Source organism: Musca autumnalis, unplaced genomic scaffold, assembly GCF_047663935.1.
Source record: "Musca autumnalis isolate F117 unplaced genomic scaffold, ASM4766393v1 scaffold_2, whole genome shotgun sequence".
Lineage (NCBI taxonomy): Eukaryota > Metazoa > Arthropoda > Insecta > Diptera > Muscidae > Musca > Musca autumnalis.
In genome coordinates this window covers 37,859,916-37,876,203 of record NW_027411755.1, presented here as the reverse complement: position 1 = coordinate 37,876,203, position 16,288 = coordinate 37,859,916, and the positions used below count along the sequence as shown (strand labels likewise).

Here is a 16,288-nt window from a genome sequence, read left to right as displayed (position 1 = left end):
TGAAGCCCAACATTTATTTTCTTAGAAGAATAATAGGTGTTCTCATAGATGATCAAAACTTCTTCTCATATAAGACCAAAGGTCTTCTCATAGAACTCCAAAGGGTTTTTTCCAGAAGGCCAAAATGTCTTCTCTTAGAAGCTCAAGCGGTTTTCTCATAGAAGACCAAATGGTCTTCTCGTCAATGACCAATTGGTCTTCTCAAAGGAGACCAGAACGTCTTCTAAAAGAATACCAGAGGGTCTTCTCAAAGAATACCACAAGGGTTTCTCTTAGAAAACTAAGAGGTCTTCTCATAGAAGACCAAAAGGTCTTCCCAAAGAAGTCCAGAAGGTTTTCTCAAAGAATACCAGAAGATCTTCTCATGGAAGAACAAGAGGTCTTCTCAAAGAAGACCAAAAGGTCTCCCCTATGAAGACCAGGAGGTCTTATCAAAGAAGACCAGAAAGACCAGAACTCCAAAGGTTTTTTTACAGAATTCAAAAATGTCTTCACTTAGAAGATCAAGCGGTTTTCTCAAAGCAGACCAGAACGTCTTCTCAGAGAATACCAGAGGGTCTTCTCAAAGAATACCAGAGGGTCTTCTCAAGGATTACCAGATGGTCTTCTCATAGAAAACCAAGAGGTCTTCTCATAGAAGACCAAAAGGTCTTCTCAAAGAAGACCAAAAGGTCTTCTCAAAGAAGACCAAAATATCTTCTCAAAGAAGACCAAAAGGTCTTCTCAAAGAAGTCCAGAAGATCTTATCATAGAAGAACAATAGGTCTGCTCAAAGAAGACCAAAAGGTCTCCCCTATGAAGAGCAGGAGGTCTTATCAAAGAAGACCAGAAAGTCTTCTAAGAGAAGACCAGAAAGACCAGAACTTCAAAGGGTTTTTTACAGAAGGCCAAAATGTCTTCTCTTAGAAGATCAATGGTCTTCTCAAAGGAGACCAGAACGTCTTCTCAAAGAATACCAGAGGGTATCTTTAAAGAATACCAGAAGGGCTTCTCATAGAAGACCAAAAGGTCTTCTCAAAGAAGATCAAAAAGTCTTCCCTGTGAAGACCAGGAGGTCTTCTCAAAGAAGGCCAGAACTCCAAAGGGTTTTTTACAGAAGGCCAAAATGTCTTCTCTTAGAAGATCAGGCGGTTTTCTCATAGAAGACCAAATGGTCTTCTCGTCAAAGACCAATAGGTCTTCTCAAAGGAGACCAGAACGTCTTTTCAAAGAATACCAGAGGGTCTTCTCAAAGAATACCAGAAGGTTTTCTCATAGAAAACCAAGAGGTCTTCTCATAGAAAACCAAGAGGTCTTCTCATAGAAGACCAAAAGGTCTTCTCAAAGAAGACCAAAAGGTCTTCCCAAAGAAGACCAGAAAGTCTTCTCAAAGAAGTCCAGAAGGTTTTCGCAAAGAATACCAGAAGATCTTCTCATAGAAGAACAAGAGGTCTTCTCAAAGAAGACCAAAAGGTCTCCCCTATGAAGACCAGGAGGTCTTATCAAAGAAGACCAGAAGGTCTTCTCAAAGAGTACCAGAAGGTCTTTTCATAGAAGAACAATGGGTCTTCTCAAAGAAGACCAAAGGTCTCCCCTATGAAGACTCTTAGAATATCAAGACCAGGATGTCTTATCAAAGAAGACCAGAAGGTCACCCCAAAGAGTACCAGAAGGTATTCTCATAGAAGACCAAAATCTCTTCTCATAGAAGACCAAAAGTCTTCTTATAGGGGACCAAAAGTCTTCTTATAGGGGACCAAAAGCCTTCTTATGGGGGACCAAAAGGTCTACCTAAAGGTCTCCTCCTAGAAGATATAAAGGTCTTCTCACAAAAGACGTAGAAGTCTTCTTATAGAAGACTTAAAGGGTTCTCATAGATGACTAAATGTCTTTTATTGACGCCCTATAGGTCGTTTTCTAGAACACCAATAAGTGTTCTCATAGAAGGTCAAAAGTTCTTCTCATAGAAGACCAAAAGGTCTTCTCATTGAAGACCAAAAGGTCTTCTGATAGAGGACCTAAACTTCATCCGAATAACGAGCCAAAGGTCTTTCAACAGAAGACCAGAAGGTCATCCAATATAAGAGCAAAATGTCTTCGAAGAGAAGACGAACGGTCTCCTCATAGATGACCGAAATATTTTCTCATAAAAGTTCTAAAGGTGTTTTCATAGAAGACCACTAGACTTTCCTAATGAAGACAAAAGGGTATTTTCATTGGAGACTAAAAGATTTTTTCATAGATGACTAGAAGACCTTCGTCTTCTCAAAGAAGACCAAGGTGTCTTCTAATGGAAATTTAAACGTTCCTCTTTTAGAAGACCAGAGATCTTCAAATAGATGACCAGTAGGTCTTATCATAGAAGACCAGATGTTTATTCTTATAGAATACCAGGTCTTTTCATAGAAGACCAAATGATCTTCTCATAGAAGACCAATGATCTTCTCATATATGAGCCAAATGTCATCTCATAGAAGACCAAAAAGACTTCTTACAGAAGACGAAAAGATCTTCCTATAGAAGTCGAAAACTTTTTACTATTGAAGACCAACAAGTCTACCTAGAGAGAACGGGAAGGGCTTCCTTTAGATGTCCAAAAGGCCTAGAGAATCAAAAGAATTCTTAGGCCGCCATCAGACCATCTGCTTTTTCACATGTATGACATCAGCTGTTCTGTATATTAGTATACCCAAAGTGACAACATACATGTGAAAAAGCAGATGGTCTGATGGCTGCCTTATAGAGGCCCAAAAGAGCTTCTCATTGAGTACCAACTGTTTTCTTACAGTAGGCCCAAAGGTCTTCTCAAATGATCTTTTCATAGTAGACAAAAAGACTTCTCATAGAAGATCAAAGGTTTTCTTATAGAAGACCAAATCTTCTTCTCAGTGAAAACAAAAAATCTTCATAAAGAAGTCAAAAAAATCTTCCCATAGAAGGTATTCCTGCGAAAACTTCTTCCTACTGAAGACCCAAGAGTTCACCTAAAGAAGACCAAATGGTCTTCTTTATAGAAGACCAAAATTCTTCCCACAGTAGACCAAAAGGTCTTTTCAGTCTCCCTCTTACTGAAGTCTAATAGAAAATACCAGAAGGTCTTCTTGATCGAAGATCAGAATATCTTTGATGATTTACACCAGGGATGCCAACCGTTCCGAAGTAAAATCGCTACAGCCACATACGCACCATAGGTCTGTAGTGATTTTTACCTTAAAACAGTTGACATTCCTGCTTAAACAGTGGTTTTTGTACGTCAAAAATCACCGCAAGTAGCGGGAAAACCACCTACTTGGCACCCCTGATTTACACGATATTATGCAACTGACTATGTTGGCGTATAACTAATATTAATTGGTTCAGACTAGGCGTATACATATTATTTTCTAAATAATATAAAGTATACGCCCCATTTTGTAAGCATTTTCTATTCAAAATTAAGTGATCCCCTGAACGGTTTTTATGGATACAATTAATAAAAATTCATTATATAACATATTAAAATTTCGATTGGACCTTTGTTTTTCCAAAGGCCATAAAAATGTGGTTTTGAGTTTTTTTTACGACATTTTCAGTATTAAATTCTAAACAAAAGATTGATGAAGAATATTTTACTTACCATATATTGTGAAATAGATGAAAGGGGTTTGAAATTAAGTAATCCAATAACGTTGCGCCTTGTGGGATCACTGAAGCTTCGTTATGTTTATCCCGTGATGCAATTATTCAAAAATTATTTCAAACTCAAAACGACGATCGTGTCTTGTTGGTTATAACAGTTTATAGTCACTGTTGATGATAATTGGCAAGGGTGTTTTTTTCGTTTGTTTTGTATTTAGTGAAATAATTTCAATTTCTCACATTCACCGTAACCAGAAAAAATAATAAATTATCTATTTTTTTTTTGTTTTGATAAAACAAATTAGAAGCAAGCGCGAAATAATGATACAATGTTTATACAAAGAGCAATGGTAGGGAGGGAGATTCAACTCGCCGCTAAGCGTTGAAGAGAAGAATGAGCTGAGCACACGACCACAGAATAAAAACAAATTCTTCTTGGCTTGACACAATCAACGATGATGGGGAGGGCAGAAATACGTCAATATCTAATCATGAGCCACAACGTTTTGCTTAAAGCGTACCCGGGGGGAGCTAGGGGTTGAGGGCGGAAAAGCTACACGTGATTGTCAATGTGTGGGTTTTTGTTCTTTACCCACACAATATTGTTATACTTTGTATGTGATGTTTTCTTCCGCTGTTGATTTTGTTAGCTCTTATTCTCTTTCGTTTTTTTGGTCTTTTGATTTAATATTTTATTCTTTATTTATTTGCTCAGATGTATTTTTTTCTGCAAAATATTGAATTTATAAATTTTGTTTAGCAGATTTACTTTGTGATGTTGTTGCTGCGTTTTGTGTGGGTGGGTAGGGGTGTGGTGTGTAGCGGTGTTTAGTTTACTTCACTTGAGTTGCTCAGAGTAGTCCAAAAAATTGCCGTTTGATTAGTTCTCACTCTCTTTTTGGTTGTTATTTGTATTTCATATGACGTTTTGACTTTTGCATTTGGTATTTGTAATTTTCTTGTTGTTATTTTTTCTTTTGCTTTGATTTTTATCTATTTCTTGTTTCTTTTATTTTAATGTATTTTTATTTTTTTCTGTTACTCTTTTGCCGCCATTCGTTTATTTTTCCGTATTGTATTGTGTGTTAATGGCACGGCGTTCTCATCGGGCGTTCGTCACAACTTATGTCACACTATAAACAATATTGACCTAGGCTTTGTTGTTGTAAATTAAAATTAATTATTCTTGACGTTGATGTTGTTGTTGCTGTCGCTATTATTGTGACGAATTCTAAGAATTTTTATATATTATTGTTGTTGTCGCGCTTTTTTTGCTGTGCAAAATGATTTTACACAATTTTTTTCTGGTATTTGTAATATTTGTTTTCTTGTGAATAGAAATATTAGAAGTTTGTTGTTGGGGTTTGTAATGAAGAAGAAATTTCACAACTGAAAATAGAATGAAAGAAAATATGTTTTAATTAGTCATTTATTCAATAAATTTGAGAAGAAATAAATAATATAGAAATTAGTAATTAATTTTATAATAAATAGGAAAAAATCTATGTAAGAATATTACTCCATTTCTATATTAGGCAATTTTCCTTGCTGCAATTGTCAGTTTGTAGGTGAAAGAGGGTGTTTAGTGGCAAAGGGTTACCATATGCCTCACCCCTCTCTCCATTAAACTGAGAATTGCCTAATGTAAATATGGACTAATTTTATAAAAATATAGAATGCATTTTTCCTTAAGGTAAGCTTAAAGAATACAATGTAAGTTTAAGTGTAAGAAAAACACTGAAACCCCCTCCAAAGTCTCCAGAAAAAAGCTAGAATCATTGAAGAGGTGTTAAAACAATTAATGGGATGCACAGAGTAAATTGTGCGAGAATCGAATAAAAAAATATAATCTCATAAAAATCATTGAATAATTTTCGGGCAAAACATCAAAATAAAATAAAAAATATATAAAAATATAATTTTTTATACAAAATCCATATGATGGTTTAACATTTTTAACATAATATAAAAAATAAAAAACCCAAATAATGACCTCAAGCTCAAAAAATATTCGTCTATTTATTTAAAATCAATAAAAAAGGTCGAATAAAATCCACTATTAAATTTAAAATAAAAAAAAATATATAAATAAATTTAAAATATTGATTATAAAATAATAAACTTAGAATTAAAGATGTAAAACATGAAATAAAAATAATAAATTAAAAATAAAATAGCGATAGAGAGAGAAAGAGAGTGACTGACTTAAAATTTGGAATGTGAGTAACTTTCGCCAATGTAGTCAGAGGCAATGTTAAATTTTTAGATATTTTTGTTTCAAATTTTTTTTATTTATTTATTTATTTTATTTTATTTTATTTTATTTTATTTTATTTTATTTTATTTTATTTTATTTTATTTTATTTTATTTTATTTTATTTTATTTTATTTTATTTTATTTTATTTTATTTTATTTTATTTTATTTTATTTTATTTTATTTTATTTTATTTTATTTTATTTTATTTTATTTTATTTTATTTTATTTTATTTTATTTTATTTTATTTTATTTTATTTTATTTTATTTTATTTTATTTATTTATTTATTATTTATTTATTTATTTATTTATTTATTTATTTATTTATTTATTTATTTATTTATTTATTTATTTATTTATTTATTTATTTATTTATTTATTTATTTATTTATGTATTTATTTATTTATTTATTTATCAATTTATTTATTTATTTATTTTTTATTTATTTATTTATTTATTTATTTATTTATTTATTTATTTATTTATTATATTTCAAAATTAATAGTAAATTTAAAATTAAATTATATTTAAAAATTAATAATAAAATTAATATTTATTTATATTTAAAAATTAATAAATTAATAATATTATTCCCAGAAACAAAAATATATTTTCGAAAATATTTTTTTTTTCAAAATTTATATTTTTTTAAATCAAAATAAATAAAAATTATTGCAGTAAAATATTAAAACAACTATTAAGCCTGACAAAGTTAATTTGGATTTGTATTTACCTTTTTTATATACATATTTTTTTTTTCAAAAATTATATTTTTTCAAAATCAAAATAAATAAAAATTGAAAACAAAATAAAAATTATTTTAGTAAAATAATCAAATAACTCTGGTATTAAGCTTCACTCTTTTATTTTGGATTTGTAATTTACATTTTTTTTTACACATATTTTTTAAATATTTTTTTTAAAAATTGTATTTTTTCCAATATCAAAAAATTTAAAATGGTTTTATTAAAATATTAAAACAACGACAAAATAAATAAAATTTATTAATGAAATATTTAAACAACAACTCTGGGATTATTCCAAAAAAAATATATTTTCGAAAATATTTTTTCTTTCAAAATTTATATTTTTTAAAAATCAAAATGAATAAAAATTATTTCAGTCAAATATTAAAACAAAGATTAAGCCTGACAAGGTTAAGGTTAATTTGGACATGTAATTTACATTTTTTATATACATATTTTTTAAATATTTTTTTTTCAAAAATTATACTTTTTTCAAAATCAAAATAAATAAAAATTATTTTAGTAAAATAATCAAACAACTCTGGTATTAAGCTTCACACTTTTATTTTGGATTTGTAATTTACATTTTTTATACACATATTTTTTAAATACTTTTTTTCAAAATTGTATTTTTTTCAATATCAAAAAAATAAATTTTTTTTATTAAAATATTAAAACAACGACAAAATAAATAAAATTTATTAATGAAATATTTAAACAACGACTCTGGGATTATTCCAAAAAAAATATATTTTCGAAAATATTTTTTTCTTTCAAAATTTATATTTTTTAAAATCAAAATAAATTAAAATTATTTCTGTCAAATATTAAACCAACGATTAAGCCTGACAAGGTTAATTTGGATTTGTAATTTAAATTTTTATATAAACATTTTTTAAGTTTTTTTTTTCAAAATCAAAATAAATAAAAATTATTTTTAGTAAAATAATCAAACAACTCTAGTATTAAGTTTCACACATTTATTTTATATACATATTTTTTAAATATTTTTTTTAAATTGTATTTTTTCCAATGTCAAAAAATTAAAAATGGTTTTATTAAAATATTAGAACAACGACAAAATAAATAAAATTTATTAATATAATATTTAAATATCGACTCTGGGATTATTGCAAAAAAAAAAAAAATTATTTATATTTTTTTTAATTTATATTTTTTAAAATCAAAATAAATAAAAATCATTTCAGTAAAATATGAAAACAACGATTAAGCCTGACAAGGTTAATTTGGGTTTGTAATTTACATTTTTATATACATATTTTTTAAATATTTTTTTTAATTATATTTTTTAAAATCAAAATAAATAAAAATTATTTACGTACAATAATCAAACAACTCTGGTATTAAGCCTCACACTTTTATTTTGGATTCGTAATTTACATTTTTATATATACACATATATACATATATATTTTTTAATATTTTTTTTTTCAAAAAATTGTATTTTTTTTCAATATCAGACAAATAAAAATTGTTTTTATAAAATATTATAACAACGACAAAATAAATAAAATTTATTAATAAAATATTTAAACAACAACTCTGGGATTATTCCAAAAAAATATATTTTCGAAAATATTTTTTTCTTTCAAAATTTATATTTTTTTAAAATCAAAATAAATTAAAATTATTTCAGTCAAATATTAAACCAACGATTAAGCCTGACAAGGTCAATTTGGATTTGCAATTAAAATTTTTTATATAAACATTTTTTAAGTATTTTTTTCAAAATCAAAATAAATAAAAATTATTTTAGTAAAATAATCAAACAACTCTAGTATTAAGTTTCACACATTTATTTTGGATTTGTAATTTATATTTTTTATGCACAAAAAAATTCATTTTTTCAATATCAAAAAATTAAAAATTGTTTTTATAAAATATTATAACAAAAATTTTATTAATAAAATATTTAAACAACGACTCTGGGATTATTCAAAAAAAAAAAATATATATATTTATATATATTTTTTCGAAAATATTTTTTTTTTAAAATTTATATTTTTTTAAATCAAAATAAATAAAAATTATTTCAGAAAAATATTAAAACAACGATTAAGCCTGACAAGGTTAAGGTTAATTTGGATTTGTAATTTACATTTTTTATGTACATATTTTTTAAATATTTTTTTTTCAAAATATATATATATATATTTAAAAATCAAAATAAATAAAAATTATTTTAGTAAAATAATCAAACAACTCTGGTATTAAGCCTCAAACTTTGATTTTGGATTTGTAATTTACATTTTTTATAAACATATTTTTTAATTTTTTTTTTTTCAAGTAACTGAGAGTAGTAATTGTATAGCTGTTTTTGGAACCGCTTATGGCCCTATGGGCTAGGTTACTGTGTTTGTCAAATAAATTAAATTAAAAAATTTTATTTTTTTTTTCAATATCAAAAAATATTTTTTTTATTAAAATATTATAACAACGAAAAAATAAATAAAATTTATTAATAAAATATTAAAACAACGACTCTGGGATTATTGCCAAATATATATATTTTTAAAATCAAAATAAATAAAAATTATTTCAGTAAAATATTAAAACAACGATTAAGCCTGACAAGGTTAATTTTAATTTTTAATTTACATTTTTTATATACATATTTTTAAATATTTTTTTTTCAAAATTATATTTTTTCAAAATTAAAATAAATAAAAACAACTCTGGGATTAAGCCTCAAACTTTTATTTTGAATTTGTAATTTACATTTTTTGTACACATATTTTTTAAATATTTTTTTTCAAAAATTTTATTTTTTTTCAATATCAAAAAATAATTTTTTTTTTATTTAAATATTATAACAACCACAACGACAAAATAAATAAAATTTATAAAAAAATATTTAAACAACGACTCTGGGATTATTCCCAAAAAAGATATTTTCGAAAACATTTTTTTTTCAAAATTTATATATTTTTTAAAATCAAAATAAATAAAAATTATTTCAGTAAAATATTAAAACAACGATTAAGCCTGACAAGATTAAGGTTAATTTGGATTTGTAATTTACATTTTTTTGTATAAATATTTTTTAAATATTTTTTTTTTTTTAAATTATACTTTTTCAAAATCAAAATTACTTTTATAAAATATTATAACAACGACTGTGAGATTTTAGTCTGACTATTTTACTTTTTATTGGTTATTTATATTTTCCATTTTTTATATGTAATTTATATTTTTATTTTGTTTTTTAAATTATATTCTAAAAAGTAATATTTTTTCAAAAATGGGTTTTCTAATATTTAATTATAAATAATGCAAGTTTTTGCAAAAAAAAAAATTATATGAGTATTTTTATTTGTAATTTATATTTTTGTTTATTTTTTAAGTATATTAAAAAAGTAAAAATACTTTTTTCTTTTTCTAATTACATATATATATGGCGAATAACAAAATTTTTTTACAATCGATGAATCCGAGTTTCACCCTTTCAGAATTCGCGAACTGTTAACATATTCTATATAGTATGATATACATTCTTTAAACTGAAGTGTTTTAGGAGGAATCCCATTAGGTCGACCATTAAAATTAATTTACGTGGAAGCTGTGTTGGCATCAATGTAGAAAAATAGGTAAAAATGGGTTGAAGCCAACAAGTTTTTTTATGCTCCCTTCCGATTTTAGGCTTAACCTTACATTTTATAGACATATGCCCAAAGAAAGACTCAAAGAATACTTCATGGGCAATATGATACTAGTGTATCATTTTTCGATATATCCACTGCATCCACCTAAAATTGATGCTAACATTTTGAAGCCGGAATTTCGGGGTTTTTTGAATTGTTTTAATAATTCGGACGCGCAACAAGATAATATTCAAAACTAACATTAGGATTATAAAACTCTTGATTCTACGTCGTTTAATGCATATCTCATGAGTGTGCTCCTTACAGCATCCTAGTAATTGGAGTCTAAAGGCCAATATTTGATGTATGATTTTTTTTAAAAAACCTATTTTTTGCGTTTAAAATTTACAAGTGCCATTCAATTTCCTTTGTACCCCGCGTGAATTTAGTTTTTTTACACGACGGATCTAATGAGACCTTCCGCGAGCGAATCCATCCACTAAAACTGCGGATATAGATACCCTGAAAATAGGAAAAGCAGCAAAAAATTATTTCGAAAAATCCGCGTACTAAACCGCGATTTTCTTGAAATTTTTTTACGTAAATGGAATCCTTTATACGCGATTATAATATTTGCGAAAACGCGTGTCATAAATTACAGAGATTCGCGTGTAATATGGGTTTTTCACCAAAAATAGAATGTGGAGGCACATCCGCGGTTCTTGAAGAATCTAATTAAAATTGGTATATTTGGACGTATTTTTGATAGGCGCTGACGAAACCGGATGCGCATTAAAATCGTATGCATATGACGCGACTTTCACCAACTTTAAGGTTTTTTGCAGTGTATGATGCAACTGGTGGCACACAATGGCCCCTGAGTGAAACATCGAAATATGCATAAATTTTGAAAGAGATTGATTCGCTGTATCCAAAAACGGATGCGCATCAACCGACTTTAACTAATTCGCGAATAACTGGCTTTTTAATTTTAATATTAATTGAATGATTGTAATTTCAATATTACTCTTAATTTCCTACTCTTATAAGTTATCACAGTAATCAGTTAAACTCTCCCGATGGTAAACCATATTTTTTGATGAAGTTTTAACTGTATACATTCATTATTCTATGGGATTTTAGCAAAATAGTTGGAGAACTCCCAAATATTTTTTTCTAATTTTTAGAATCAAACCAAAAAAATATTTGCAACAATATTTTCCAACAATAAGTTTTTCTCTTTTGTTGTTGCTATAATATGCAATTTATGTACCCAATCTCTATAAATTTGGTATCATATTTTTCTACGCATTGTCTAGATTCCGCATATATTCTTTAATTTATTTTTGAGGGTTTGTACGGATTCTGGGACAGGATAATTTGGATTTACTTCAAAATTTTTTTATTATTTGTTGACTTTCCGCGAAAATAATAATAAATTTAATAACTATTTAAACATCTACGAATAGATATGGACTGCTGTTAACGATTTATGCATACATTTTCTCATAACAACAAAAAAGATATTTTTAAATATTTTTTCTTTATATGAGAATAAAAACCGCTATAACTTTCGCGCGCATTGGCCAATTTCGTGAACGCGAGCAGATTTGAAACCGGATTTTTTTCCTCTACCTCTGTACCAAAAATCGTAGATGTGCTCGTAAAAAAATTTTTTAATTTTTTTCAAATGGAATTGTAAAGGAATTTTGTTATTCGCCATATATATATATATATATATATATATATATATATATATATATATATATATAAATATATATATATATATATATATTTACGATTTTTGATTATTTACTTCGACCTTTATTTTAAATATTCTAATTATATTAATTAAAACGAGCTCGAGGTCTTGATGTTGTCGTTTTTATTTATTTATTATTTTATTCAATATTTCGTCTTTCTTCGAAAGACATCATCAGGATAAATAATATTTAAAGCTATTACAACAATAACAATATTTTTGCAAAGCGTCGATCTAGTGCCGCTGCCCTCTGTTTCGAAGCTCGTTTTAATTAATATAATTAGAATATATATATATATATATATATATATATATATTTTTTTTTTTTTCAAAAACAAATCAGACTTTGATGTCAGACTACTTTACACTGATGTCAGACTTTTTAGTCTGATGTCAGACAACTTTAGTCTCATGCCAGACTACCTTAATGTAATATCAGACTACCTTAATCTGATATCAGACAACTTTAGTCTCAGGTCAGACTACCTTAGTCTTTTATTAGACTACCTTAGTCTTATATCAGACTACTTTAGACTCTTTGGTCTGGTGTCAGACTACTTTAGAATGATGTCAGACTCTTTAGTATGATATCAGACAACTTTAGTCTCAGGTCAGACTACCTTTGTCTGATATCAGATTACTTTAGTTTGATGTCAGACTCCTTTGTCTGATACCAGACAACTTTTGTCTCAGGTCGGACTATTTTAGTGTGATATTGGACTACCTTAGTCTGCTATCCGACTACTTTAGTCTGATGGCAGACTCTTTAGTCTCATGTCAGATTCTTTCGTCTCATATCAGACAATCTCAGTCGCATGTCAGACAACCTCTGTCAACTTTAGTCTCAGGTCAGACTACCTTTGTCTGATATCAGACTACTTTAGTTTGATGTCAGACTCCTTAGTCTGATGTCAGACTCATTAGTCTGATATCAGACAACTTTAGTCTCAGGTCAGACTACATTAGTCTGACATTAGACTACCTTAGTCTGATATCATACTACTTTAGACTTTTTGGTCTGATGTCAGACTACTTTAAAATGATGTCAGACTCTTTAGTATGATATCAGACAACTTTAGTCTCAGGTCGGACTATCTTAGTCTGATATCCGACTACTTTAGTCTGATGTCAGACTCTTTAGTCTCATGCAGATTCTTTGGTCTCATGTCAGACAATCTCAGTCGCATGTCAGACAACCTCTGTCAACTTTAGTCTCATGTCAGACTACCTTTGTCTGATATCAGACTACTTTAGTCTGAAGTCAGACTCCTTAGTCTGATATCAGACAACTTTAGTCTCATGCCAGACTACCTTAGTCTGAATTAGACTACCTTAATCTGATATCAGACTACCTTAATCTGATATCAGACAACTTTAGTCTCAGGTCAGACTACCTTAGTCTGATATCAGACTACTTTAGACTCTTTGGTCTGATGTCAGACTACTTTAGAATGATGTCAGACTCTTTAGTATGATATCAGACAACTTTAGTCTCAGGTCGGGCTATCTTAGTCTGATATTAGACTACCTTAGTTTGATATCAGACTACTTTAGCCTGACGTCAGACTCTTTAGTCTGATGACAGACTACTTTAGTCTGATGTCAGACTACTTCAGACTGATGTCAGACTATTTAGTCTGATATCAGACAACTTTAGTATCATGCCAGACTACCTTAGTCTGAATTAGACTACCTTAGTCTAATATCAGACTACCTTAGTCTAATATCGGACTACGTTAATCTGATATCAGACAACTTTAGTCTCAGGTGAGACTACCTTAGTCTTTTATTAGACTACCTTCGTCTGATATCATACTACTTTAGACTTTTTGGTCTGATGTCAGACTACTTTAGAATGATGTCAAACTCTTTAGTATGATATCAGACAACTTTAGTCTCAGGTCGGACTATCTTAGTCTGATATCCGATTACTTTAGTCTGATGTCAGACTCCTTATTCTGATATCAGACAACTTTAATCTCAGGTCAGACAACATTAGTCTGATATTAGACTACCTTAGTCTGATATCCGACTACTTTAGTCTGATGTCAGACTCTTTAGTCTCAGGTCGGACTATCTTAGTCTAATATTAGACTACCTTATTCTGCTATCCGACTACTTTACTCTGATGGCAGACTCTTTAGTCCCATGTCAGATTCTTTCGTCTCATGTCAGACAACCTCTGTCAACATTAGTCTCATGTCAGACTACCTTTGTCTGATATCAGACTACCTTAGTCTGAAGTCAGACTCCTTAGTCTGATATCAGACAACTTCAGTCTCAGGTCAGACTACCTTGGTCTGATATCCGACTACTTTAGTCTGATGTCAGACTCTTTAGTCTCATGTCAGATTCTTTCGTCTCATGTCAGACTATCACAGACAACCTCAGTCTGATTAGGATTGCATTTCCTGATATCAGGAATACCTTAGTTTGATCTAAAGAACTTAGTCTGTTTTCAGACTAACCTAGTTTGATGTCATACTTTGTTTTACTTACTTTTTATTTTCAGTGTATATAATCCTTTGCTTTATTGGCTTCTCCGCGGCTATTCTATATCCATATGCAGCGATAATTCAGTCTTGGTTTAAATTTTTGGAGTTTTTGGAAAATTATTGAGAAATTATTGGCATTGGTCTGTGTTGAAAAATAGCACAATATTTCTTTCAGTGTAGTTTTTTTTTTGGTTTGTTGCACAAAAAAAATTCTTTTAAATACTTTTTAATTTTCTATGAATTTTTTATGCTTTTATTTCCACTTTCTGGAATTTTTTTTTCTAGTTTAGAAAATAAATATTTTTTTTCTAATATTTTTTTATTTTCTTTGAATTTATTTATTTTTTTAAATAAATTTTTTGGAAATGATTCACTTTAAAAAAAGTATGTTTTCTGATGTTTTGAACTATATTTATAATTTTTATATGTATATTTTGTTCTTCACAAATATATTTTTTTTCAATAATTTCTTTTTATTGCAGAAATGGTTTTTTATTTTAGTTTTTAAAATTATTTAACATACACTGCAAATATTTGTTGTTAATATTTTTTATGGTTCACATTAATTTTTTTTTAAATATTTAGGAAATAATATGTTTTGTTCTAATTATTTTTTTTTTTTAATTTTGGAACACTTGGATTATTATTTTTTGTCTTATTTTCTCTTTAATTTTTTATTAAATATTTATCTTTTTATTTTTGTTTAAATTGCACCTTTATTGTTTTGTTTTCAAATAATTTTTTTTAATAATTTATTTTGTTTCTTTATTTAATTATTTTCACATAAATTCCTTCCTTTTTAATTCAATTAAAATTTTTTAATAAATTTCTCTTAATTTTTTTGTTTTAATTGTTATACAAACTAAAAAACTTTAAGGCATTTCTTAAAATAATTTTGTGTTGTTGTTTATATTTTTTTGGAAATGAGATCAATTTTTTATTAATTTTTTTTTATTAATTTTTTAATTATTCCCACCAAATTTAATTAATTTTTTTAAATTAATTTAATTAATCCGTTGGAGCAGTTTTTTTTTCTTCTTTAGAACGTCTCGGGCGTTAGAACGTTTTTCTGTTATTTTGCAGTCCGTTGTGTTTTGTGATTCTTTCTATTGAAAAAAACACAAAAAATTACGTTAATTAAATTTTCAGTTTTCTGTGTTGTTAACGCGTTGCGAGTTCAGTTTGAAATACATTGCGGCATAGCGTTATGAAAAAGAATAGCCAGCCGCCCAGTAGTGTATGTGTACCGCCAACGTCGGAAGAACAGAGCGATAAAGCTTTGCTGAGAACAATCCAAACGCATACAGAGGCACCACACAAACAAATAATATCGCTGGCTGGCTGGTCGGACTGATGTGTGGACTGGCAAGGCAGACTCAGTCAACAACATTTACTTTGGTTGGGTTCTTAGGCGGCGTTTGTTAAATACATCCACACAAATGTATGTTTGATTGTTGGTTTTGCTTTTGCTCTGTCGAGTATCCACATTACACACAAACACAATGAGAGATGGGCTTCTTATCATCTACCGATGAACTAACAAACTGAATGAAATCGATGTTGTTGGCCCCTCTGACGGGTGTGTGTGTGTTTCAGTATTTTTTTATCGAGCCCCGTGTTTTTGTTTTAATTTTGGAGAGTGAGCAACAAATTATTCTTGATGGCGGAGAGAGTATGAGTAGGGGAAGTATAATATTCTCCCCCAAAGCCGCCTACCAAAAATCCTCCATCATTCTCCCTTTTCTGCTCCACCTCCCCAACGTCCACCCAATAAATTGTCATCCAAAGCTTTCTGTTGCCGCTTTTTTACTCTGCTGCTCATGTGATG

The 16,288-nt window shown here is 28.2% G+C and overlaps 1 protein-coding gene across 1 annotated transcript in view; it reads right to left on the bottom strand.

Annotated features, from left to right (window-relative positions):
- The window catches only part of Kr-h1 (Kruppel homolog 1), a 94,086-nt gene extending 78,049 nt beyond the window's left edge, over nt 1–16,037 (bottom strand). Inside the window, exons 1-2 of the mRNA XM_073967559.1 lie at nt 14,465–16,037; nt 3,596–4,986 (exon numbers count right to left, since the gene is read on the bottom strand). The gene's annotated coding sequence lies outside the window, so the exon portion shown is untranslated. The remainder of the gene's footprint in view (nt 1–3,595; nt 4,987–14,464) is intronic.
- Nucleotides 16,038–16,288: the final 251 nt, after the last annotated feature.